At 37.8% G+C, this 17,381-nt stretch overlaps 1 protein-coding gene and 1 pseudogene across 1 annotated transcript in view; one reads left to right on the top strand and one right to left on the bottom strand.

Annotated features, from left to right (window-relative positions):
• The window catches only part of MARCHF1 (membrane associated ring-CH-type finger 1), a 1,121,888-nt gene that overhangs the window by 300,962 nt on the left and 803,545 nt on the right, over positions 1 to 17,381 (bottom strand). The gene's annotated exons all lie outside the window — the stretch shown is intronic.
• On the top strand, positions 1,435 to 9,294 carry LOC122673463 (annotated as a pseudogene).

Here is a 17,381-nt window from a genome sequence, read left to right as displayed (position 1 = left end):
CTCTCAAGAGTCTTCTCCAACACCACAGTTCACAAGCATCATTTCTTCAGCACTCAACTTTCTTTATAGAAAGCTATACACCCTTGTCCTGTTGCCTTCCATCTTTTCCAGCATCAGTGTCTTTTCCAAAGAGTTGGCTCTTCACATCTGGTGGCCAAAATATTGGAGTTTCAGTTTGAGCATCAGTCCTTTCAATGAATATTCAGGACTGATTTCCTTCAGGATTGACTGGTTTGATCTCCTTGCAGTCCAAGAAACTCTCAACAGTTTTCTCCATCACCACATTTCAAAAGCATCAATTTTTTGATGTTCAGGTTTCTTTATGGTCCAACACTCATGTCCATACATGACTACTGGAAAAACCATAGCTTTTAGTGTACAGAACTTTGTCAGCAACGTGATGTCTCTGCTTTTTAATAATACACTGTCTAGGTTTGTCACAGCTTTCCTTCCAAGGAGCAAGCATCTTTTAATTTCATGGCTACATTCATCATCTGCAGTGATCTTGGAGCCTAAGAAAATAAAATCTGTCACTACTTCCAATTTTTCCCTTCTACTTGCCATGAAGCGATGGCACTAGATGCCACGTTCTTAGTTTTTTGAATGTTGAGTTTCAAGCCAGCTTTTTCACTCTCCTCTTTAACCCTCATCAAGAAGCTCTTTAGATCCTCTTCATTTTCTGCCATTAGGGTGGTATCATCTGTATATCTGAGGTTGTTGATATTTCTCCCAGCAATTTTGATTTCAGGTTGTGATTCATCCAGCCCAGCATTTCTGATGATGTACTCTGCTTATAAATTAAATAAGCAGGGTGACAATATACAGCCTTGATATTCTCCTTTCCAAATTTTGAACCAGTCTGTTGTTCCATGTAAGGTTCTATTTGTTGCTTCTTGACCCACATTCAAGTTTCTCAGGAGACAGGTAAGGTGGTCTGGTATTTCCATCTCTTGAAGAATTTCCACAGTATGTTGTGATCCACATAGTTAAAGGCTTTAGCATAGTCAATGAAGTACAAGTAGATGTTTTTTCTGGAACTCCATGATCCATGATCCAACAAGTATTGGCAATTTGGCCTGTGGTTTCTCTGCCTTTTTTAATCCCAGCTTTTACATTTGGAAATCCTTAGTTCATGTACTGCCGAAACCTAGCTTGAAGGATTTTGAGCATTATCTTGCTCACATATGAAATGAATGAATTTGTATGATATTTTTAACTTTCTTTGGCATTGCCTTTCTTTGGGATTGAAATGAAAACTGACCTTTTCCAGTCCTATGGACACTGTTGAGATTTCCAAATTTGCTGGAATATTGAGTGCAGCACTTTAACAGCATCATCTTTTAGAATTTTAAATAGCTCAGCTGGAACTTCATCACCTCCACTAGCTTTGTTTGTAATAATGCTCTGAGGGCCCATTTGGATTCACACTGCAGGATGTTCAGCTCAAGGTGAGTGGGCACACTAGTCATGAATATCCTGATCATTAAGACATTTTTGTATAGTTTTTCCATATATTCTTGCCACCTATTCTTAATATCTTCTGCTTCTGTTAGGTCCTTATTGTTTCTGTCCTTTATCTTTCTATTATTTTTCTATATTTCTTTTCATTGTTTGGTTAAGAAGTCCTCCTTATCTCTCCTTGCTATTCTCTGGAATTCTTCATTCAGTTGGGTATAACTTTCCCTTCCTCTCTTGCCTTTTATCTCATTTTCTCAGCTATTTGTAAAGCCTCCTCAGACAACCAGTTGGTCTTGCCATTCTTTTTCTTTAAAAAGTGAGAAATGGAACATCTTCTGCCATGTCAGTAAACAAGGGTGTTACCGTCACCAGCAATTGCAGCCACCATGGATGATGAGCTGGTGAGCCTGAGAGAACTCAGGAAGGAAAGAATACCTGTCATCTGGCAGCCATCAGACTCCAGCCCCTTCCTATGGTGAGCTCTGAGGGAGTTCATGATGTGAAAACAGAATACTGGCCCCAGATGGCTGAGGTGAATATCAAAGGAATGATTTCAATGAGCACAGACTCTTGCCATACATAGAAAAATGCTAAATTTCTTAGCTTGGGTTACCTGATTTTCTTTAATTAGCAGTAATCTTTTGACATTCAGACTACCTGCACTTCCTTGAAAAACTGCTATTATCCTGACTCCTCCCCTCACTTCTTTGAAACAGTTCTCTCAGGGTTAGCTGAAATGCTGTCTGCCCCCAGCCTAAAGTCCTAAAAATTCCCATTGAATAAAACATAATGCTCAACTTTTAAGTTGTGAATATATATTTTTTAAATCGACAATAGTAGTAGATGGTAATGCTATTTAGGAAGAAGCAATACCACATAGTGGCTATTTACAAGTTGTAAACAAAAAGGAAAATAATAACTTAGTATTACATCCAGTTTTCTTGCTTTGATAACTGGTGGATAAGAGTGATATTTAATTAAATGAATAATGTAGGAAGAAGCATATATTAAAGGGAAAGCACAGGCAGAAACTCCTTAAAATATTTTCAGTGACTAAAATGCCTATTTTATTGCGCTAAAAACTGAGGTCTGAGCACATAGGAACAATCTGTAAGGTTTCTCTTGCCAATTCTTTAGAAAAACAGTGGCACATGTGTCCACAGAAGGGCATAATAGAACTTCACATCAAGCCATTGAAGGTGTTCAAAATGAGCCTGCCCAAACTGCCAGTCAGCAAGTGAATTATTTTGAGCTGAAGAAAAGGAAAGCCCACGAGACTCAGGAAGAACTTTTTATTTTCCCCTTAACTACCTAAAGTAATTTAGATAAAGGACCTGGATTAGAGAGAAAGCTGTACTAGAGGTGTTTCATCTGAATTTATCTGCACGGCACACAGATATCTAACTAACAAACAACTGATCTCAACTTCCTGTGAATTTGCCCTCCTCCCCTTTGAAGTCCCTGGCTCCTCCTCTACTCCTTAACTCAGGATTCATTAGCCTCAACTACTCAACTTGCCCCTGGGTCTTAAATCTCTGGAACCCCAGTATGCTTGTACTTAAATGTATTTTTCTCCTGTTAATCTGTTTCACTTCAATCTAAGGCCAGCAAAAATAACCTAAAAAGTTACAGGAAAACTTTTCCTTGCCAACATCATTTTTCACTTTGAAAAAGTTTATCTTTGTAGCAGAAATTATTTGCAAACTGACATTCAAGATATTGCCAAGCTATACCCTTCTTTGAATGTGATGTGATCTCAAGATGTCAACTTCTCTATGACAACTACAGTGACTGTGTAACTGTGTCAATAAAAGGCCCAAGAAGTGTTATAAGGTTATAACCTCTAATGGAGATTGGATGTAGTAGTGAATCATCAAGTGAGTGTTATTAGTTTCAAACATTTCCTACTTTGATTGTTTCAGGTTGTTATGAAACCACAACTGGGACCAACATGTTGGATCTGGTTTGTGCTGGTTTGTGGGAGCCAACTGTTGAAGCTTCAGGAGTATGGTGACTTATCTTATATCTTATAAGATTAAGTATATCTTAATCACAGGCTTTATTAACGAGTTAACATATAAAGTCACAAGTAAGTTATATTAAAACAGAAATAATAAACAGTTAAACTCATTATTTTTAAATTTTTGCTTTTATCTAAGCTCTGGAGGTTATTAACTTCTATTATACCTGTATATTTTGAGCATTACTTTACTAGCGTATGAGATGAGTGCAATTGTGCAGTACTTCGAGCATTCTTTGGCATTGCCTTTCTTAGGGATTGGAATGAAAACTGACCTCTTTCAGTCCTGTGGCCACTGCTGAGTTTTCCAAATTTGCTGGCATATTGAGTGCAGCACTTTCACAGCATCATCTTTAAAGATTTGAAATAGCTCAACTGGAATTCCATCACATCCACTAGCTTTGTTCTTAGTGATGCTTTCTAAGGCCCACTTGACTTCACATTCCAGGATGTCTGGCTCTAGGTGAGTGATCACACCATCATGGTTATCTGGGTGGTGATGATCTTTTTTGTACAGTTCTTCTGTGTATCCTTGCCACCTCTTTTTAATATCTTCTGCTTCTGTTAGGTCCATACCATTTCTGTCCTTTATCGGGCCCATCTTCACATGAAATGTTCCCTTGGTATCTCTAATTTTCTTGAAGAGATCTCTAGAAAAGGCAGACGAACCAGAGATCAAATTGCCAACATCCGCCAGATCATCAAAAAAGAATTCCAGAAAATCATCTATTTCTGCTTTATTTTGACTATGCCCAAGCCTTTGACTGTATGGATCACAATAAGCTATGGAAAATTCTTCAACAGATGGGAATACCAGACCACCTGACCTGTCTCTTGAGAAACCTGTGTGCAGGTCAGGAAGCAACAGTTAGAACTGAACATGGAACAACAGACTGGTTCCAAATAGGAAAAGGAGTACGTCAAGGCTGTATATTGTCACCCTGCTTATTTAATTTATTTGCAGAGTACATCATGAGAAACACTGGGCTGGAAGAAGCACAAGCTGGAATCAAGATTTCTGGGAGAAATATCAATAACCTCAGATATGCACATGACACCACCCTTATGGCAAAAAGTGAAGAGGAACTAAAACGCCTCTTGATGAAAGTGAAGGAGAAGAGTGAAAAAGTTGGCTTGAAGCTCAACATTCATAAAACTAAGATCATGCTATCTGGTCCCATCACCTAATGGGAAATAGATGGGGAGACAGTGGAAACAGTGTCAGACTTTATTTTGGGGGGCTTCAAAATCACTGCACATGGTGATTGCAGCCATTATATTAAAAGATGCTTACTCCTTGGAAGGAAAGTTATGAACAACCTGGACAGCATATTAAAAAGCAGAGACTTTACTTTGCCAACAAAGGTCCATCTAGTCAAGGCTATGGTTTTTCCAGTAGTCATGCATGGATGTGAGAGTTGGATGGTGAAGAAAGCTGAGCGCAGAAGAATTGATACTTTTGAACTGTGGTGTTGGAGAAGACTCTTGAGAGTCCCTTGGACTGCAAGGAGATCCAACCAGTCCATCCAAAAGGAGATCAGTCCTGAGTGTTCATTGGAAGGACTGATGTTGAAGCTGAAACTCCAATATTTTGGCCACCTGATGCAAAGTGTTGACTCATTTGAAAAGACCCTGATGCTGGGAAAGATTGAGGGTGGGAGAAGGGGACGACAAAGGATGAGATGGCTGGACGGCATCACCGACTCGATGGATGTGGGTTTGGGTAAACTCTGGGAGTGGGTGATGGACAGGGAGGCCTGGTGTGCTGCGATTCATGGGGTCACAAAGAGTTGGACACGACTGAGTGACTGAACTGCACTGAACTGATACCTGTATACTAGAAATACTATATAAGGGTGTTTGCTTCTCTGCCTCTCTTCTCAACTGTACATTTAATGAGGTCACTTTGGTAGCTTGATCTCAGTCATGGTGAGAATATACCATTGAAATCAACAAATACTAACAGTTATGGTTTATTGTTTCTTTGGTTGTTGGGCTTAAGATTGCAGAGAAAATATTAATGATGGAGACTAAATTTAAAAGTGTGCTTTGTCTGTAGCCATTATAGTTTAAGTAAAATTTAAAACTTGAAGTTCTGTTCTTCCAGTATTTGAAGACTATTATTCAATTTACTAAAAAAATGATTCATCACTGAACATTGATGAATACATGACTTTCTAACATACAGTTTTATTGTTTAGTTTTTTCTTACTGTCAAATAAAACAAAAGCATCACACAGAATTTTTGTCAGAACAACACTCATCTGTCAATTGCAGCCATAGGTTGGCTATGGATATAATATATCACAAAATTAATTAAAGCATTCTATGATAATTAACTATTTGGAATTTACAATAAAAGTGTTACATATTGTATGATTATTTGTAAATTGTGTCTACAAATCCTTCTTAATAGCAAATTTGTAATAAATGTGTATATGAGTATGTATGAGATTTTTTTGGTTTTGATGAGCATCTAATAAACACTGCTGTCTCAGAAATGGAACCAATGCCTTGACCACTTTCATGATGTATAAGTAGAAACATTTGGAACTAACCACTGTACTCTAAAATAACTCAATATGTTCATGGAAAATTCCCTGCTCTGCAGTCAAAATTTTAAACTGATATATTAGAAGCAAATGAGATGGGTAATTAAAACTAAGAAAATAATATTACTCATATGAACATTTTATAAATTTTATTTATTCTCTTGTATTACATAAAGATTTTGCAAGTCTAATTTACTTCTTAGAATAGAAGCTAATTAGAAGCTAATTTTCTATTAGTATGGAATTTTCAAATTTTGTACATTTTTACATATCATCTCATTGATCCCCATAAAATCTGTGAACAGACAAAAATGTATTATTATCTTAAGACACAGCTGCGGATAGCTCATTGTGCAGGATCACTTGTGTTCAATGCGCAGCAATTCTTCACCAGAGCTAAGAACAGAATTTAGGGCTTTCAGTGAACTTGCTCTTAAAGACACCTACGACTCACTGCACAGATTCTCCTTTTCTAGAAAACTACCGTGCACTTGGAGCCTTCCTTCTCTCTCCCAGGTAAGAGAAAAGCAGAAGACTGGAGAGGTAAGAACAATGTCACTGGAGAAGGAAGCCCTGCAAAGGATTTCAGAAAAGGAGTTTTTCTTCTTTGTGTTCTGAATCCTGAATGACAGGCTTAAGATTGCTTTTTGCTTAATTTATGTTGTGAATTTCTTCTTTTCAATAAGTTCTCACATGAGTATGCAGTCATAATAAGAGTCAAACTTCAGCAATTTCCTGACAAGTTAGAAAGCAATAAAATACTCCTAAATGGTATATCAAAGAAGGTGATATTTTTAAACCAGAGGTGTGATGACACCTATAAATCATCCAGGCATTCCTCTTGAGATTTCTATACTCACTTGGAGAAGCTATTGGGACAATACACACAGAAAATGTCATCCAGAGAAAACAAATGCAACTTTTGAGAAAATAAGATTTGGAAGTCTTAGGAAGCTTATGTAAACTGGAGAAGAGAATGTCATCTGTCTCAGTTCTTCTCACCCCATTATTTATGCTTTATCTACACTTCTAAAGGTTTGAAATTTAACACACAGTATTAAAAGTAAAATATAAATGGCTGATCATAGTTTCTTAAGAAATATTTTTATTTGAATGTGTAATCTAATTTTGGGTCTTGCAGTTTAGTCACTAAATTGTGTCCAACTCTTTTGCTACTCCATGGAATGTAGCCTGCCAGGCTCCTCTGTCCATAGGGTTTCCCAGGAAAGAATACTGGAGTGGGTTGCCATTTCCTTCTCTGAGGGATCTTCCTGACTCAGGGATAAAAATTGTGTCTCCTGCGTTGGCAGGCAGAGCCACCAAAGGAAACCCATGACACAGATTACGTACCTAATAATAGGAAATACCCTCAAAAAGAAAAATATTTTTACATTTTTCAGGCTAAATGGATTAGTTATCTTTTGATACCAAAAAAGAAATCCTTTGATTTTATACACTCTGTTTCCAAGCTATAGGTTTATGAAATATCAGAGTTTTCTTAATCTTTTTGTATCTACTATAGAAATGTTGCAGCTCTTATTTATATGTTTAAAAACAAGCAAAAAACCTCTTCCTCAGGATTTTTCTGCTGTGTGTTTCCAGTCAATATGTAGATTGTTTTTTATCATTAGTTGTGAAAATAATAATTGCTATATGCCAAGTATGATGATATACAATTTTTCACTAACTCATTTATTCTCATGAAACATCTTTAAATTACAAGCTACTGTGTGGTTTCAGATAGGGAAGCTTGAGATGTTTAAAAGTTAAATATCTCACCCAGGGATTATTACCTATTAGTGCTGGAGATCTGGAGATCTGTCTGATTTTAAGTTTCCTTCTTAGAAATTCCACTTATTTCCACTGAGAAGGAAAGACAATCTGGACAGAGTTTACTTTTTTTTTTTTTTTTCTGTTCAGTCGTTCAGTCATGTCAACTCTGTAACTTCATGGACTCCAGCACGCCAGGCTTCCCTGTTCTTCACCAACTACCAAAGCTTGCTCAAACTCATGTCCATTGAGTCAGTGATGCCATCCAATCATCTCATCCTCTGTCATTCCCTTCTCCTCTTGCCCTCAGTCTTTCCCAGCATCAGGGTCTTTTCTAATGAGCCAGTTCTTCACATAATGTGGCCAAAGTATTGGAGTTTCAGCTTCAGCATCAGTCCTTCCAGTGAATATTTAGGACTGATTTCTTTAGGATTGACTGATTTGATTTGATTCCTTGCAGTCCAAGGGACTCTTAAGAGTCTTCTCCAACACCACAGTTCTAAAAGCATCAGTTCTTCAGTACTCAGCTTTGTTTTGTTTTGTTTTTAAATAACCAATGAAAATACTCAGCCAATAAAAGGGAAGAAACTGGGTCATTTGTAGTGATGTGGATGAACCTAGAGTCTGTCATACAGAGTGAAGTAAGTCAGAAAGAGGAAAACAAATGTCTTATACTAACACATATATGGAACCTAGAAAAATGTTACAGAAGACCTATTTGCAGAGCAGTGCTAGGGACATAGATATAGAGAATGGACTTGTGGACGCAGGAGGGGAGGGGAAGAGTGGGACGTACTGAGAGCGTGACACCGACAGATGTGCACTGCCGTGTGTGAAACGGAGAGCTGGTGGGAAGCTGCTGTGTAGCCCAGCGAGCTCAGCTTGGGGCTCTGTGATGACCAAGAAGAGTGGGATGGGGCAGTGGGAGAAAGGGGACACGTGTATATGCATAGCTGATTCACTTTGTTGTCCAGCAGAAACCAACATAACATTGTAAAGAAACTATACTCCAGTTAAGGTGAATAAGGCATTCAGAGGCTCCCCTCTCACCACAGGAAGTAGAATATTGGTTCTTAATTGGAGAATCAAGTAGGAAACATACTGCTATCCCCTGTAAAAAAAATGGCAGATCTAAACACTCAAAATCCAGAATATCTAGATATCCAGCACTTAGAAAGGAGACTGCAGTATTGAAAGACAAAGAAAGTTGGGGGAAATTTGCATTGCATCATAGCATTCCAGAGACTCAGATGGCAAAGATTTGGCCTTTGGAATTTTCCATTTGGCGACATCAGGAAAGAATCACAGCCTCCAACACACGCCCAGGGAACTGTCAAATGGGAGAGTGAGGACAGCAAGTAGCAGCACAGGTGTCTGGGCCGGTCTTCCAGGGTTAAATTCCAGTAGGACTCAACAAGGAGAAAGAAATCCAGTATCCACGAGAGGAGGAACAGTGGCTACCATGGTTACAGTGATTGCGATTGGAATGACTGACCAGGCGGGGCACCTATGACAGATGTTACATACAGAGCTGGTCTACGCCCAGGACTGAGTTAAGGCTGTCCGAGATTTTCACTCATTGTTAAATAGGAACAGATCTTGTGGGACAAAACATAACCTTATTGTTCCCCCAATAAATAAGTTTTTATATGATTTCAGACATATAAATAGATAAGCACAGATTTATTTTTTTTTCCTTTTAAAGTTAAGAGCATATAAACATCCTGAACAGTTTTGTAAAGTGCAATAAAATTGCGTATAAACAAATCAAACACAATTTCAGTCAATAGCATCATAATTTGAAATACTTAAGCATGAAGTGATTACTTATGATCTGACCACCAGATATTTGTTGAAGTTTTTTTCCTTAGTTCAAAATGAAAGTTACTTTTTTTATTTAATTTTTTTTTTAGTTGGGGCTATTGACTTCTACTTTTTTTACCCTTCATGGTTAAAGATCATTTAAAACAATTTAGTGAGTCTAGAAATTCGTTTACTTCTAGCAATATCTTGCCTGCCTCATTTTTTTTTTTTCCCCCTGATTAACTTTCTCAGGAGGACAGTGTCCAGAAACTGATCTTTTCTTTTGGTGTAAATGGGTGAGTTAGTGCATTGATTCAAGTGTTCTGAACTTTCTTAGTATGTTATGGTTACATACTCACAAGAACTTTCGGTCTTGAAAGACTTCTGTAAGTCTACAATAAACCTGTTTTAGGGGTAGATAAATGAACAAGTGGGCTTCCCTGGTAATTCAGCAGTAAAGAGCCCACCTGCTCATGCAGGAGATGCGGTGTGATCCCGGTGTGGGGAAGATCCCCTGGAGAAGGAAATGGCAGCCCACTCCAGCATCCTTGCCTGGGAAACTCCATGGACAGAGGAGCCTGGTGATCTGCAGTCCATGGGGTCACAAAGAGTCGGACACAACTATGACTGAGTGACTAACACATGAATGAATATTAGGAAACATTAAAAAAAAAAAAAAAAACTGTTTCAACTGCCACATATTCTAAGATTAAAAAGTAAAGAATCTGCCTATAATGAAGGAGACAGAGGAGACATACGTTTGATCCCTGGGTCAGGAAGATTCCCCTGGAGGAGGAAAATGGCAACCCACTCCAGTATTCTTGCCTGAAAAATCCCATGGACGGAGGAGCCTGGCGGGCTACGGTCCACAGGATCGCACAGAGTTGGACACGACTGAGTGACTAAGAGCTGCACAGAGAGGTGGCAAAAGGGCACCAACTTTCAGCCACCAGTGAATGAGTCTGAAAATCTGATGTGGTCACTAACTGAGAACACTGTCTAGTACAATCAAAATTTCCCAAGAGAGGAGAAAGTAAATGTTCCCACCAAAAAATAAAAAAACATATGAGATGATAGATATGTTACGAACCCAATACAGAAACCTTTTCACAACATATATCAAATCATCACAATATACGCTTTAAATAAATTATACTTTTTTGTATCATTTATAATGCAATCTGAAATTTGTAAAAGGCAGAAGAACTAGATCAAAAAAGTCATAATTATCACTATAAATTGTTTATATACCTCATGTTAAAAAGAATGCTATGAACACAACTCAGTTCATTACTCAGAGACACCTTGAACTGTCTCCATTACAAAATTAGGAGCATGTTGTAAATATAATTCAAACTAGTTAGAGGGTAGGCAGTTATGCTCTAATTCTGAGGCATAAACCAAACAGGAAAAGTATTGCCATGTTGCACGAAATCTAAAATATCAAGAGAAAAAAGTTTGAAATGCTTTATTAATGCAATACTGCAATAATTCCATTTCCTTTTTCCTCAGTAGTACATAGGTAATTATTATTTTGCAACAGTCTGAATAAATGTCAAAGGCAGAGTGAGTCATTTTCAGCACAATGCTTATTATGAAACTATTCGGCATAACATTTGGCACTTTATAAGTGAGTTTCTGAAAATTCTACAAAACCAAATCGAATCTTGTTTCTTTGGTTTGAGTTTTGACAGACAAGTAGCAAAGTGAAGACTTAAAGCCAATAATTTTCCTGCCTATAGAAATAGGATGGAATTTCCTATACTTACTCTTTCATTAAGTCATTAGCTCTTCAACTGACATTGAACCTGTGTATCTTAACTATCTGGACACCTTGGTGTCTACAGTAATCTTGAGAATATTTAGTGTGAATATATACCTTAAACTGCATACTATGTGAAAAGTCCAGCTAACAATAAGTCTTGTTTTTCCTCAGTTAGCAAAAGGCCATTGTAGAGATGATTTTGCTGTTGTGCTTTTTAAAAGCAAGCCAGGATATTTTAACAAGTGATGTGTATAGCTTATAACTATAAATAAATGTTAATTATATAGAGAGTACAAGACCTTTTAGAACTAACACCCAAAAAAGATGTCCTTTTCATTATAGGGGACTGGAATGCAAAAGTAGGAAGTCAAGAAACACCTGGAGTCACAGGTAAATTTGGCCTTGGAGTACAGAATGAAGCAGGACAAAGGTTAATAGAGTTTTACCAAGAGAACGCACTGATCATAGCAAACACCCTCTTCCAACAACACAAGAGAAGACTCTACACATGGACATCACCAGATGGCCAACACTGAAATCAGATTGATTATATTCTTTGCAGCCAAACATGGAGAAGCTCTACACAGTCAGCAAAAACAAGACCTGGAGCTGACTGTGGCTCACATCATGAACTCCTTATTGCCAAATTCAGACTTAAATTGAAGAGAGTAGGGATAACCACTAGACCATTCAGGTATGACCTAAATCAAATTCCTTATGACCATATAGTGGAAGTGAGAAATAGATTTAAGAGACTAGATCTGATAAACAGAGAGCCTGATGAACTATGGACGGAGGTTTGTGACATTGTACAGGAGGCAGGGATCAAGACCATCCCATGGAAAAGAAATGCAAAAAGGCAAAATGGTTGTCTGAAGAGGCCTTACAAAGAGCTGTGAAAAGAAGAGAAGCAAAAAGCAAAGGAGAAAAGGAAAGATATTCCCATTTGAATGCAGAGTTCCAAAGAATAGCCAGGAGAGATAAGAAAGCCTTCCTCAGTGATCAGTGCAAAGAAATAGAGGAAAACAACAGAATGGGAAAGACTAGAGATCTCTTCAAGAAAATTAGAGATACCAAGGGAACATTTCATGCAAAAATGGGCTCAATAAAGGACAGAAATGGTATGGACCTAACAGAAGCAGAAGATATTAAGAAGAGGTGGCAAGAATACACAGAAGAACTGTACAAAAAAGAGCTTCATGACCCAGATCATCATGATGGTGTGATCACTCACCTAGAGCCAGACATCCTGGAATGTGAAGTCAAGTGGGCCTTAGAAAGCATCACTAAGAACAAAGCTAGTGGATGTGATGGAATTCCAGTTGAGCTATTTCAAGTCCTGAAGGATGATGCTGTGAGAGTGCTGCACTCAATATGCCAGCAAATTTGGGAAACTGAGCAGTGGCCACAGGACTGGAAAAGGTCCATTTTCATTCCAATCCCAAAGAAAGGCAATCCCAAAGAATACTCAAACTACCGCACAATTGCATTCATCTCACATGCTAATAAAGTAATGCTCAAAATTCTCCAAGCCAGGCTTCAGCAATACATGAACTGAGAACTTCCAGATGTTCAAGCTGGTTTAAGAAAAGGCAGAGGAACCAGAAATCAAATTGCCAATATCCGCTGGATCATCGAAAAAGCAAGAGAGTTCCAGAAAAACATCTATTTCTGCTTTATTGACTATGCCAAAGCCTTTGACTGTGTGAATCACAATAAACTGTGGAAAATTCTGAAGGAGATGGGCATACCAAACCAACTGACCTGCCTCTTGAGAAACCTGTATGCAGATCAGGAAGCAACAGTTACAACTGGGCATGGAACAACAGACTGGTTCCAAACATTAAAAGGAGTCCATCAAGGCTGTATATTGTCACCCTGCTTATTTAACTTATATGCAGAGTATATCGTGAGAAACGCTGGGAGAAATATCAATAGCCTCAGATATGCAGATGACACCACCCTTATGGCAGAAAGTGAAGAGGAACTAAAAATCCTCTTGATGAAAGTGAAAGAGGAGAGTGAAATAGTTGTCTTAAAGCTCAACATTCAGAAAACTAAGATCAAGGCATCTGGTCCCATCATCTCATGGGAAATAGATGGGGAGACAGTGGAAACAGTGTCAGACTTTATTTTGGGGGGCTCCAAAATCACTGCAGATGGTGACTGCAGCCGTGATGGTGACTGCATTAAAAGATGCTTACTCCTTGGAACAAAAGTTATGACCAACCTAGATAGCATATTAAAATGCCGAGACATTACTTTGCCAACAAAGGTTCATCTGGTCAAGGGTATGGTTTTTCCATTGGTCAGGTATGGATGTGAGAGTAGGACTGTGAGGAAAGCTGAGTGCCGAAAAATTGATGCTTTTGAACTGTGGTGTTGGAGAAGACTCTTGAGAGTCCCTTGGACTGCAAGGAGATCCAACCAGTCCATCCTGAGGGAGATCAGTCCTGGGTGTTCATTGGAAGGACTGATGCTGAAGCTGAAACTCCAATACTTTGGCCACCTTGTGCGAAGAGTTGACTCATTGGAAAAGACCCTGATGCTGGGAGGGATTGGGGGCAGGAGGAGAAGGGGATGGCAGAGGATGAGATGGCTGGATGGCATCACTGACTCGATGGGCATGAGTTTGATTAAACTCCAGGAGTTTGTGATGGACAGGGAGGCCTGGCCTGCTGTGATTCATGGGGTCGCAAAGAGTCGGACACGACTGAGTGACTGAACTGAATTGATATAGAGAGTGTATATAAAAATCTATAGTTAAGAATTAATATGGACACATTTCTGATCTAGCTATGCCTATTTATCTACACATAAGCTGAAGGAAAGCAAAGCCAGACAAGGAATAGATCAGGATAAGTAAAATGATAGTATTGTATCATTAATTAGTATTATTATTTATTAATTAGTATTATTATTTATTAATAACAGAATACTTTCCATGGGCCCTGTCCTGTGTTAGTCATCTTGCTAGTCTCTTGGACTGCAAGGAGATCAGACCAGAAATCATAAAGGAAATCAGTCCTGAATATTCATTTGAAGGACTGATGCTGAAGCTGAAGCTCCAATACTTTGGCCACCTGATGTGAAGACCTGACTCATTAGAAAAGAACCGGATGCTGGGAAAGATTGAAGGCAGGAGGAGAAGGGGACAAGAGAGGATGGGGTGGTTGGATGGTATCACCGACTTGATGGACATGAGTTTGAGCAGGTGATGGACAGGGAAGCCTGGTGTGGTGCAGTCCATGAGGTCACAAGAGTCAGACACCACTGAATGTCTGAACTGAACTGAATCATTTAACAAATTTTTATTGCATTTTATCTTCACAAAATAGTTATGAGATTGACTCATCCTCCTTTTTAAATGAGGAAATTAAGATTTCAAGAGTTAGTTGTTTGCCAAAATGGTGCCAAAGCTAAATGAAACACATGTCTGTCCAGTCTTAAGACCATGTCTAATTCCACTCCTCCACACTGCTTTTTGAGAGACTTTAAGTGACAGACATGAGAATAATAAATGAGCAGTGCTGGGGCCAACTTTAACAAGAGAGAATAAAACTCCCCTTGATAAACCATTTCTTCTTGAATAGCCCCTGGATTTGAGAAATTTCCTGTAGCTGGGATCCTCTTGAGTTTTTTTCCACTTTTAGTGAGATATAGTTGATGTACAATATGATAAGTTTCAGTTATATAATATACTGATTTACAATTTTTTAAAGGTTACACTCCATTAATAGTTATTATGAAATATTGGCTATATTTCCTGTCCTGTACATTGTTGCATTCTTGTAGTTTATATTATACATAATTATTTGTGCCTCTTGACCCTCTATTGCAATATTGTAGCTTCCCCATCCCTCCCCTTAATGACAACACTGGTTTGTTCTCTACATCTGCGAGTCTGCTTTTGTTTTGTTATGGTCACTCATTTGTTTTATTTTTTAGATTCCACATATATGATATCACACAGTATTTGTTTTCCTCTGTTTTATTTCACTTAACATGATGTGCTCCTAGTTCATCCATGTTGTCGCAAATGGCAGCAATTTATTCTTTTTATGACCAAATAGTATTCAGTAGTGTGCATGTGTATATATGTAAGTGCCCACAAGTAATAAATACACACACAAATGTAAAAGGAATCCAAACATAACACTATCTATCTATAGTCAAAAGAGAAGCAAGCAAAAGAAGAAAGAACAAAAAATACCTATGGAAACAAACCCATAACAGCTAACAAAAAGACAATAAAGTATACAAAACAATAATCACTGTAAATATAATGGGCTGAATGCTCCAATCAAATAAATATACTTAATTTTAAGCGAGTACCTTAAAATTTGTACTTACCACCCTTCCTAGATCACCACCTCCTAGAGATAAGTCAAGGATTCATTATGTACATATTTAAAAATCACTTTGTAAGGGATTTTAAACTCAAAATTGTGTTTAAAATGGTCATATGGAGAAGAAAGGATTGTGGCTTGTAAGGATGGAAAAATAAAAGGAGTTGAAGTTACACAGATACGCACATGGCTTAGTTGCCATATTACCTTAGCAATAGACTTCAACATGAAATATAAATTCAAAGGAGGTATTACTACTGGTGATAGCAATACATGGTCATCAGAATAAATTTTTCCTCACTGGGAGCACACACAGTCACATAATAGACATGGGGATTTATACAGACCATTAGAAAGTTTCAGAATCAGATTTTTACTCATCTGTCTCATTTGTGGAGAGAAAAGGGTGACAGGCTAATCAGCAGAGATATTCGCCAGAAGTAAAGAATCTCTAAAGTGGTCAGAAAACAATGGAGAGGGGATGAAGACAATTTTCATTATTCATAAGAAATGTTGAGGACAGATTTTTTTTTAAATCACTCTTTTTAATAGCTTTTATCACACAGTTAAAGTGTTTTGAAAAGTAGAACTTTTAAGTCTTATAGATATGAGTATTCACCAGGACCTCACAAAGAAAAGTGTCAATTAATGCAAAGTTCAAACTGAATTAAACCTGGAAAAAAAGTTCACTTATAAATAAATAGTGTCTATCTAGATCATTTTAATGAAACATACTAAACCATGTTTTAACTTTAATAGCATAATTTTATGGATATACATTTATTCTATTTTTATAGGCAAAAAAGTGACTGAACCCTGTGTTAAACGCACTTTCAGTTACATCTTTTCTAGACAAAACCTAAATCAACAGTCTGCCGATTTAAGAGTCAAGGGGATTTTGCTTCTCAAGGGCATTTAGCAAAGTCTAAGAAGATGTGGTGCATATATACAATGGAATATTACTCAGCCATAAGAAAGAACAAAATTGTGCAATTTGCAGAGACATGAATAGACCTAGGGACTATCATGCAGAGTGAAGTAAGTCAGAACAAGAAAAAATATCATCTATTAACATATATATGTGGAATCTAGAAAAATGGTTCAGATGAACCTATTTGCAAAGCAGAAATAGAGACACAGACATAGAGAACAAACATATGGACATCAAAGGGTGGGATGAATTGGGAATAGTGTATTGTATACACTACTGTGCAAAAAATAGATACAAAATAAAAATCTACATCACAAGGAACTCTACTCAGTGCTCTGTGGTGCCCAAAATGGGACGGGAATTCAAAAAGGAGGCGATATATGGATATGTGTAGTGATTTACTTTGTTGTATGACAGACCATCACAGCATTGTAAAACAACTGTACTCCAATAAATTTTTTTTAAGTTCTAGAGACATTATTTGTTGGTATGACAGAGGATGGGGATGCCATTGACATCTACAGAGTAGAGACCAGAAATCTTAGCATTTTGCTGTGCACACAACAGCCCCTCACAAAGAAAGAATTATCTGTCCAAAACATTAACAGTGCTGAAGCTGAGAAACTCTGCTTAACATAAGAGGCATCTGAGGAGCTTATTATAAATTCTTGAGCTCTGCTTCTAGCAGTTCTGATTTCAAGGGTAGAGGTGGAATTTAGTAATCAGCGCCTAG

The sequence above is a fragment of the Cervus elaphus genome, chromosome 17, assembly GCF_910594005.1.
Source record: "Cervus elaphus chromosome 17, mCerEla1.1, whole genome shotgun sequence".
Classification (NCBI taxonomy): Eukaryota; Metazoa; Chordata; class Mammalia; order Artiodactyla; family Cervidae; genus Cervus; species Cervus elaphus.
This window is presented reverse-complemented; position numbering and strand designations above follow the sequence as displayed.